An 11,661-nucleotide genomic window follows, 5' to 3' on the forward strand; every position below is an offset into this window, starting at 1 on the left:
TATGGCTCTCATCATGTTTTGAGTAGTAAATGAAATAATGATGAATGTGTGACCTAATAGATGTTATTGTAGCTATTATGAGAAATCACTAGAAATTCTCGGTGATTTTAAGATAAGTATCATGCCCCTATGTTCTTATGTGTATTTATGATCTGTAGATTTCATGTTCATGATATGTTTGTTGGAATGTTTGTCATGGCTAGGCATTGTTAGGTAAATTTCTTGTCTAATATTTATATGGAAGTCTTTGTCCTTGTATCATTCATGGTTCTAGAAAGTGGCATTAAGTTCTGGGCAAAGAACTAGATCCTCGCCTGAAAAAGTGGCTTAAATCTCATGGTTGCAGGCACAAAATTGGGTGTAAAAGACTGGAATTTCTCCCTTGTAGGCATCATGCATGCGACTAGAGGGTTTCATTCGAAATCAGGCAGTGTCATGACTCATCAAGTCATGAATCAGTACAATAAATGAAGACTGAACCTAGTTACATTTTCAACAATCCCTCTTAACTAGGGAGGTATTCATTACTGACAACAAGTACAAGGAAAATAATTCCCTTGGGACATTCTCATAAGAAGAGTTAAATTGGTAAGCCCTCTTAAGCATCAACATTATGATCAATGTATAAGCATTGTCAACATAGCAAGGCCTTCAATAACAAGCTCTATCTCTCAATAGATCAGAGCATAATGCTGGGAGGCTTTACGTGGGACACACACACTACCTCTTAGGAACATACCCTACCTAAATGTTCACCAAGTATGTCCCTCTAGGACTATTATTATATTGGATTCCCAATCCTCAAAGAATATCAGTCCTCTTAGATCACTCTTGTCTTAGATACCCTATCAGATCCTCAAAGAGTGTCAATCACCAGGCTACTTCCTATCTTGGATTCAAAATCCTCAAGGATTATATGTCTCAGATGCTTACCCAATCCTCTGGATGCCATTCTCTCCTCATGGCCGTCACTAAGACTTACGACTGTCAGTCCTAGTCTTGTATAGGACACATGAATCAGAGAAACATATCTATCACTCCCTCTCAACTAGGGAGAGATTTCCGTCATCAACTACTACGATAGTAGCTCTTAGGGATTTATCATCATCATCACATGTGCAATATTTCTATGAACATCATAAATCCCTCTATATCCAATATCATCATCATAGCATGTTACACCATCACTTTCCATGTCATTAGTCTGCATATGTCGTGTCTCAAACCAATCATCATTGAGTTGGAACATATCTCCCTCTAAAAATTTGGAAAGTGATTGACGGGGGCATAATCATCGATCCATATGTAACCAGATATCACATTAGTCATTGTGGTATACAATAGCTCCTTCAGACCAAGTGCCAAGGCAACAAGCCAACATAATCATATAATTATTGTTACACATTCTTCACATGGCAGGATCATGCAGAGAGTATCATGTCATTATCAGCAACATGGTCTTCCTTCACTCATCATCAAAGTCTTTAGTGGAATATCATGTTTCACCCATTCATATAATCTTGGATTTCATCTCATTATGCTGCAACTGAACCAACAAGCTCCTAAGATAACTGCTCCAAAAACATATAGACTATAATGATGATATCATCATGGTCGTTCTTCCTTGGAAGAAATCACTCCATGATATCACAAGGGAGGATTCATACATGCTACTTTCACAACATTGCAACATAATCTTTCAATACCGGCTAGATGACTACCAGAACATACATTTTAAAATATTCAAATGCTACATGCTATAAACCATGATGTCGTTCGTTCTACCAACGCAACTACATGCCCTACTTTAATTTAATAGGATACAGAGTCATCAGTTGAATTATGTTCTTCTAGGCATTCACAATTGCATGATTATACTATGAATATATCATTAGAGTTCCCATGGCTCCTTACAGTTCCCTCCTTCCACCATGGTTGTCAAAACTAAGGATATACACATCCTTCTTCCTTTATTTCTTGTACCAATAGAACTCATTGAAAAGTAGACCCAAGAAAACTATAAAATAACAAAAAGCATGATGTTGATTTGTCAATCTAGGGTTAGAGGATGGAATCTTAGGGTTTTCAAGTACTAACCCTAGACCAAAGGATTCATATTTAACTCATAAAATTTAACCTTTCATACTTTCCATGAGTCCTAGATTCATACACTTGACTTACCCTACAACAATTCATGTCAGACCCTTAACAAAATATGCCATATATACCTCAGGGTTACATACCTCCTATTCTGGATGCCATGTTCTTTTCATGCAACAACTCAAAATATTCTTCCTAGTGATCCTCCCTTTGGACTGTTATCTTTCTGAAATTAACAAGTTGTTATTCCTTAGTATTCACCTTGCAGTGCATAGGTCTTACACAATATTGATAACTACCAATGCTTCTTATACCAAAAAATATCCTCACAGAGACTGTCAACAAACAATTGTGATATTATTGTCACAAGCATGTGACCTCACGCTCTTCCTATAGTTTACTTTCCTTGTCATAGTGTGACCAAATCAATATACAACTTTTCCACTTTGGAATGCACAGGTCCCACAAAAATGATATTCTAAAATTTCTTGGCCTTGCCAAATGCAGAGGCTATAAAGAATTAACTTGCACCAAAATGTTGTGATTTTGGCTTTCCCTTTTCTAAATGTGACCAAATAAATCATTGGACCCTAGAATTAGGGATTTTAATACAACGCCTTTGGAGCATACCCTTAAAATTAATAGATCTAAACTTCAAGAATGACTCCAATTACACTACAAGTCATCAAGTACATCATCAAGTCATGACCCAGTACAATAAATGAAGACTGAACCTAGTTACATTTTCAACATGGTTGTGGTTATATATACTCTATTTGCTACTAATACATTGTGATGTGTTGCTGGTTAATTTAAGCATGAATCAATGAATGTGCAAAGAAAAGTAAAAATTGGTAAAAATTGGTCATAAGTTACATACTAATTCACTGCTTGTCTCAATAGTGTTCAAGGTTTCTATCAAAGACTACAAGACTCCAACTTAAAAAATCCATATCTCGAGATCTAGAGAACAAAATTAGACCTAGGAGGACTAATTGAAAATATTGGAAATAGGAGAACGATCTAGAAAAATCTATTTTACCAAATCCATGCAATAAACACTCCTAACATTTAGCAGAAAATGGGGTTGCAAATTTGCAACAAACAATGTTTTCTGAGTAAGTTTTTAGGAAAATGTTATATAGACATAATACATTTTTGCTGGGGTCTTGTCGCTAGATTATAAATTTTCCAGGAATATCACAACATGAAGAAATTGGGAGCTCAGATTTAGTTTTTGTTTATTAATTAATTTGGATTTTATTGAATGTTTGTTTTTGAATGTTTCAATTTTGGGTTTTTATTTCAATTTTGATATAATGCTTATATATATATATATATATTTGGCAAGATTTTGGAGGGTAATTACTAGCTGGAGGTTCAATGTTGATTAATGAAAATTTCAAAGTTAAAAAAATGAATCTACAACTCCCAAAATTAGAAAATAAAATTATTCAAGAATCTGCCTTGAAACAACTCCCTGTTTTGAGAGCTAAATTGCAAAATTTAAATAATAACTCTGATAATGAGAGAGGGGTTCTATTTTCTGTAAACAAAGAAACTCTTTGCACTATTGTAAAGGGGAATTTTTGTGTAGAGAATAGAAACTCAGGCTTGAGTTTTGGGGATGGTTTCTAGACTTTTATTTTTCTATATCAAAGGAGAAAGATTGTACACTATTGTAGATCCATCTTTTGATGGCAGAGTTTTAGAGCCTAGGAAGACTTTTTCATCTTGAAGAAGCACTTCAGACAACAAGGTTTTATGTAATGTATTTAATCTGAATATTGTTATTCATTTGAATGCAATCATAGACTTTTGGTGTTGACATATTTCTTCCACGACTTGTATATTTTCGCATTGTTTTGAATTAAACATGCGCGTTTTCATATTACTAGCTATCTATTTATATGATTAAAAAAAAATCAACTACTCTTTAATGTGATCATGTATGATTGAATGTCTAGTAAATATTTACTTACATATTTATTAATATACATTTTTTTAACAATCACTTGCATGTGTACTATTTCCATGCTATAAATACTTTTCCTTGATCAATTTTTAGCCTATAATATTTCTTCAAATAGAGCATTCATGAGATTAAATAATATCAACTATTAGGACTATTTATGTAGCTTGAAATTAATTAAAAATTTCAAGTTAAATCCCCATTTATAAAACTGTTACATGCTTTCTATTTGTCAGGTTAGGATAGTTTTATTTGTCATTTCCATTATTAGTTAGGACTACATTTAGATTTATTTTAATTCATTTAAAACAAAAGTTTCTTTACGTGGGAGAAAAATTCCTAGCCGCTTGGTTGAGCCCAAATTTCATCCATTCCAAAGATTACTTTCTTCAAGTAGTTGCAATCAGACAAGTATATCCTGTGGCCCATTAGTACTAGAAAATGATAAAATAAACCACTAGGTAAAATCTAGATTTAGAGATATTTTATGCATTTAGGTTAGTTTAGATTAGTTTATCCATTTAGTTTAGGTTAGATTTAGGTTGAGGTTATATTGGGCCCCTAACCGGGTGATTTCCTTAATGTTGGACATGTTCAATTTTGGCCATCAACACAGTGCAAACTTCTTCAGGAATATCGTCATCTAAGGCTATAGAAGGTGAGTAATTAATGAGATAATAGATTCTCCTTATTTCTTCTACATAAAAATGGTTTTTCAATCCAAAATTTGACAACATACTTCTCACCTTTTCCATGATAGTGTGATTCATCCTTTCTATAGTATCGTTTTGTTTGGAAGTACCAGGGATTCTCTTCTCATGTTTAATTCCAAACCTATTACAATAATTCTTGAACGCACTAGACCAATACTCTCCACCATTTCCTATCTTCAAACACTTCGGCAATTTTTTAGTCTCTCTTTCAATAACAATATGGAAATTTTGAAATATCTCAAACACCTCACCTTTACTTTTCGTAAGGTGGGCTCAAACACCTCACCTTTACTTTTCATAGGGTAGGCTCAAACACCTCACCTTTACTTTTCATAAGGTAGGCTCAAACCTTCCTAAATGCATCATTTATTAATGTGACAAAATATGAGGCTCCTCCTAAATACTTAACATTCATTGGCCCAAACTCATAAAAGTATATTACTTCTAATAAAATTAATTTTCTTTCATGACCACCTCTCACAAAAGAAACTCTTTTTTCTACCATAAATATAGTGCTCACAAAGATCAAGTTCATAGGATTTCAAACCTGGGAGTGGATTTTTACGAACAATAACTTTTAAGCCCTTTTTACTCATGTGGCCGAGGTGCTTATGCCATAAATCCATTGAGTTTCCTTATTTTGCAATATTAGTTGCATCTAATATCTTCTTTGTTTCCCTCATTCTATACAAGGTTCCTGTCTTGAATCCTTTAGAAAACACCAATGATGCTTTACTAATTTTCTAGTTGTCTTTCTCAAATGTTGTGGAGTAGCCTTCATCATTCAGTCTTCCCATAGAGATAAAGCTCATACGCATCTCTGGAACATGCCTAACCTGTTTCAACAAGATACCTTATCCATCCATTGTCTTGATTCAAACATCTCCCACTCCAATAATATTACAAAACTGATTATTTCCTAAATTTACTCTACCATGAATCACCCACTTCATACACAATAAAATTATTTTTGCATTAGGTCACATGGTGAGATGCCTCAGAGTCAAGTACCCAATCAATGCCATTGCTGGTAGTATATAAATAGACTTCTTCTACTGAAATAGTAAATAAGACATCACTTTTAGAAGCTACAACAATGATCTCACCTTCATTTGTGGTGATTGATTTTTGTTCCTTCTATTACTTCTTCCAAAACCAATAATCATTTTTCTTATGTTTTGGTTTTCCATAGTGAAAACAAGTAATTCTTCATGTTCTTGATTTCAATTTTCCTCTTGATTTTGAACACCATTGTTTGCTATGTTCAATTTTCCTTCCATGATCAACTAAGGTTAGCGCTTCTCCTCCCTAGTTTTCCACAATTGATTTGCATTGCAACTCCTCATTCATTAAACTTCTGCTAACATCATCAAACTTCAAGGCCGCAACAGGTGTTGTAGTGCTCATAGCTACTATCAAATTCTTCCAGTTGTCTAACGACAGTGTAAACTTTGAAACGGGAACTGTAAACTCAAAATGAGAACTCCAGTAAGAAAACCCAAAAAAACATGAAAAGCAACACCTAAAACGAAAAGTGTTGATACTGGAATGACTTCTTTTTTTAATTTTTTTTCATGGTATTTTTTCAACATTTTCTAAAAATTGGAGTAAAAGCCAATAAAATCCAATTTTTTTGTGTGAAAAACATCGTGAAAATAAAAATTGTTAATGTTGGAATAACATAATTTTTTTAGGACTGACATGGACCCTCTAGAAAAAATAAAATGAAACAAAATAATAAATAAATATTTAAATAAATAAAAATGAAAAATACAAAAAAAAACAAAAATAATGAAAAAACAAACAAACAAACAAAAACACAAAAAGTTAAAAAAATAATAACAACTATATATATATATATATATATATATATATAATATATATATATATATAAACATAAATTAAAAAAAAAAAAATTAACTAAATAAAAGAATATATTAAAACATAATTTTTTTCTAAAATATGGCAAAATACAATAATAATAATAATAATAACTTTTAAAAATGTAAAAAAATAAAAAAAAAATAAAATTAACACATAAAATTAAAAATACAAAAAGAGTTGGAAAAAAATTATATATAATTTTTTTTTCTAGGATTTTTATAAAAAATAAAATAAGATAATTTAAAAAATTAAAAATAAATAAAAACCATAAAATTAAAAAAAAAATCATTAAAATAAACAAATAATACGTTATAATAAAATTAGAAAACATAAAAATAATAATAATAATAAATTGCTCAAAAAAAACAAATTACAAAAAATAATTAAAAAAGATAAAATTAAATGACATTGAGATTTAAGGAAAATTCAAAAAATTAAAAAAATAAATAAAACAAAAAAAATATGATTAAATTAAAAGATAAAACTTATTTTTTAAAAAATATTAAAAAACACAGACTTCCACAGTTTGTCATATTGTTAGAGATTTCCAGAATAATACTGTGTAACATGTGTGATCTATCCAACTTTTGAGATGATAACTCCATCCATCACGAGGGACCACATAGAACCCTTGAAGATGGATGGAGTCACCACCGAAATGTTGGACAGATTACACACGTTACACAGTATTATTCTGGAAATCTCTAACATTAAAATTAAATTAAAAAGAAATAAACATTAAAATTTTTAAAAATAAAACAATTACTAAACATAAAAAAAATAAAAAATAAAAAAATTAATAATATATATATATATATATATATATATATATATATTATATTAAAAAAAAAAAGTATGGCTCTATGTGGCCAGGGCGAGGAGGCTCGATTTAGTCACAACCTCACCCCTCGACCACCAGGCCGGCCACATGGACCCAGGGCAGAGGAGGCCTGATTTTGAGAATCAAACCTCCCTCGCCCAAGGTCCGTGCGACTGTCGAGGTGCGCGGAGAGGAGTTGTGACCACGCAACCCTGCCCCCACCCCTGGCCGGATTCTTAGAATTGGGCCTCCCTGCCCTCGGCCTGTTGGGGCATAGTTTTTAATTTTTTTATTTATTTAAATATTTTTTATATGTTTTTTTTATTTTTTTAATATTTTAATATGTTAATGCCATTATTTTATTTTATTTTCTTAAAAAAAATTAAGGAATTTTTTTGTTTTTTAAATTGTATGTTTTATTTTGTTTTTTGACATTTTTTTTTGGGTATTTTTACTTAAAAGTTTATAATATTTTTTTTTTTTTGGAAAAAAAAACTTGAAATTTTATTACTTTTTGTTATAAAATTCATAAAAATATCATAAAATTTCCTATTTTCCCGATTTTTTTCAAATTTTTCATAATTTTTTTATTTGACATGTCATTTTTAGTGAAAAGATATGCAAAATGTATATTTTTTGTCCTGTGTTTAAAACTATTATTTTTTTAGTGGTATTGGAGTATTAATTAACATTATATAAATATATAAAAAATCTTAACCTCAAAATATTAATCTTATTATTATTATTTTTTTTGCAAAAAAAAATCAATATGAAAAAACATTGCGAAGAAAAACAAAAATCGCATGTTTAGGCAACTCTTGAAAAACAAACATGTTAGGATGAAAAACAAGAAGAATAAGACAACTTAAAAAACGGTTAAATAATCAACATCTAAAAATAAAATTGTGCATAATTAAGACAAGAAAATTTGAAGTGTAAAAAATATGCCTTAAAAAAATTGTTGATGCTTTCAAAATCTGCATGAAAATCACCAACACTTCAAAAAATTATCCACAATTAATACATGAGAAAATTTAAAGTGTTAAAAATAAACCCTATAAAAGAAGTGGTTGATGTTGCATCAACGCTTTTCAAAATCAACATGAAAATCAACAACATTTTAAAAAATTTATTCATATTCGATACATAAAAAAATTTAAAGTGTCAAAAATATGCTAAAAAAAAGGTGTATTATGAATCAACACTTTTCAAAACATTTCTCGTTTCAAAGTTTACATTGTTTTAACATGGAACACATAAATAAGATTACTTTTATTTCATCATCCAAAACAATTTTGACAGGGGCAAGTTGACTAGTAATTATATCAAATTTGCTCAAATGCTCTGCAACTAAAGCCCTCCTTGAGCTTGAGGTTATATAGGTTCTTCATTAAGAAAACATTATTTGATGTCATATTTTTCTAATTCAAATCATGCAGCTTCTTCCCCAACCCTTCTACTATTTTCTCACCTGCTATATTAAAGTGGACATTCTTTCCCAGGAATTCCAAATAGTAGTCATGAATTTCTTGTCCAATAACTTCTAGGCTTCATCTATTATTGTTGGAGGTTTCTTTACCACTCCTTCAATTAGAAAATACTGATACTTTAGAATCAATGTATCCTCCATTTGTGATTTCCATAAGGCGAAATTGACCCCTTTCATTGTACCCATATCACTTATTGTATTAGTCTCCATACTACTAAGAGGCCAAGCTTACACCATTATCAATAAGACCCTATAGTTATGATATCAATAATTGATAAAAAAAGGACAACAGACAAATAAATTGAAAATAAATTAACTTATAAAATCGACACATAATTTAAGTGGAAAACCACATTCCGGCTAAAACAATGGGGAAAGGGAATAGAGTTTTTTTTATTAAAATAATAATAAAACTATTGCATTTTTATTGGTTTCTTTTTACTCGCACCCCTAAAAAAAGTTCATTGCAATACATAGGACAATATCATGGGCTTACCCATACCATGGGTGCAAACACCGTTCACTTTGATTTAGTCTCACAACTAACAATCTTAATGTCAACAATAAAACAATAGAACACTAAACAAATACATTAGAAGATATATCCATTATTACTCTTCTAAATAACATCCTAACTTATACCTTTGTATAAATTGAATCATTAACCTGGGCTTACTTTATTATTTAATGAGAAATACCAAAAGCTAAAACTACAACCAAAAAAATTCAAAACATAACTTATAATGGGTAACTATTCTGGTAACAAACGTATTAACTTTCATGTTTAACAACTTTCAGCATTCTTCTGACTCTACTAAAAAGATTAGCTGATAATTCCATTTCCCCTCAAAATAAATTTTGGAAACTTCTAAGCACTTTCATTGTAATGTGGTACGTAGTGTAAGCGGGGCCGCCTGGCCTTACACAACACATCTTGTTGCAATCAATGATCGAACATAGTGGCACAAATGAATTAAGTTGACTTCCAAAACATTTCAAATGTTTCAAACACTCGATCCTATTTTCCAACGCTTTGTAAAAGTGAAATTGTTTATACCATTCCGAATCCGTAAATTTAGTAAATGCACTCCTTATATACAGCTCCTTAAAACAAACTGAATGAGCAAGTCAAATATGGGAAAAATCCTCTTACCTTTTCTCGTGACGCCATATGCTTATGTATAATAATACGATGTTATCTATTAAAGTGTCCGAGGAATTATTTAGATAGTCAAAAAATTAAAGTGTCCGAGGAATTATTTAGATAGTCAAAAAATTTGGTAGTGTATGAATTATGTTTTGAATGGTGAAAATAGATTTAGTCTAATAAAAAAATTGAGATATTTAAAATCCTTACTAAATTTTATCAAAATCTTATCAAAATTTGAATAATTTTTAAAATAAATTTACAAACTAATTAAACTAAAGCTTGTAATGTATTAATAATTACATTACACAGAAAAATAAAACGTTACCTAAAATGTCCATTACACTGCTAAAATGGAAAACCAGTCTCTTTGCAAGACATTTTTACACATATTACCTAAGAAAGTGCCTTGTGATGTTAGCGTGGTGCTTTCAACTCATATATCAAAGTTTATTCTCGACACCCTTCGTAATAATTCCTTTTTCTTTAATACATGTGTCACATTGAGATTTAAAAAATAAATTTAAATATGCCTTCCCTGTCCTCTTTATGTTACCTCAAAATAAAGCGCTTCCTCCATTCACAAGGTTTTACCATACAAGGACAGAATAAAGTTTATAGCAAAGTCCAATATTCATGACCTTGGGATGATGAATTTCAAAACTCAACCCAATACCCGAACAATTTGTACCTAAGTTTGGTTCAGTCAAGTCTCAAGTGAATGTGATAAAGGTTTCAAGTTCAAGTCTCAACTGAAATTTAAAAGCTATTAAATTTTCTTTTATGTAATAATGATATTCTAGTAATTTGAATTTAATTAAAAAAAATATTTAATAATGATTATAGTAATATTTTAATATAATTTAAATTTAATATAATTTTATTTTTCATTCAAATTTATAAAAAATTTAAATGTATTATTATTACCCTTCTTAAAAAATTTACTTATATCATATAAGTATAAGTATGTAGGAGGTTTAATTTGTTTTTTATATAATAGAGAGCATGTTATATATTTAAGTTTATTTTATTATTGTATAATATAAGTATGTTATGTATTTAAGTTTATTTTATTGATAATAAATGTATATTTTTGTTTAAATTATATATGCGATGTTACATTATGATTGATATATGAGTTTAATTTTATTTTATTATGAATTTATTTAATATTAATAAACATTAATTTTTTAAAATATAAATTATTTTTTCAAGTGTAAATTATAAATATTTTTTCTAGTCATAACATATATTCTTAAATTTTTGTAAATTTCAATGAAAGTTGTCATTTTAGTATTATGTTTTTAGTGTTATAAGACATTATGTACTTGAGAATTTAGAAATGTCAACCAATGTTTATTGTGATTCTTGATATCATCATTTGTTGCAAACAAATACAGAACCCATTAAATGATTTTCATGCATTTCTAGATTTGTGGATAACCATATGTAATGTCATTATTTCCACTTTTGCAGTATTTTTTGAAATATGGTATGTGGATGTAATGGGTTGTGGAGGTGAAAAAGACATAATTT

Source organism: Pinus tabuliformis, chromosome 9 (genome assembly GCF_031772625.1).
Source record: "Pinus tabuliformis cultivar Carrire ecotype Pingquan chromosome 9, CPIR1, whole genome shotgun sequence".
Classification (NCBI taxonomy): domain Eukaryota; kingdom Viridiplantae; phylum Streptophyta; class Pinopsida; order Pinales; family Pinaceae; genus Pinus; species Pinus tabuliformis.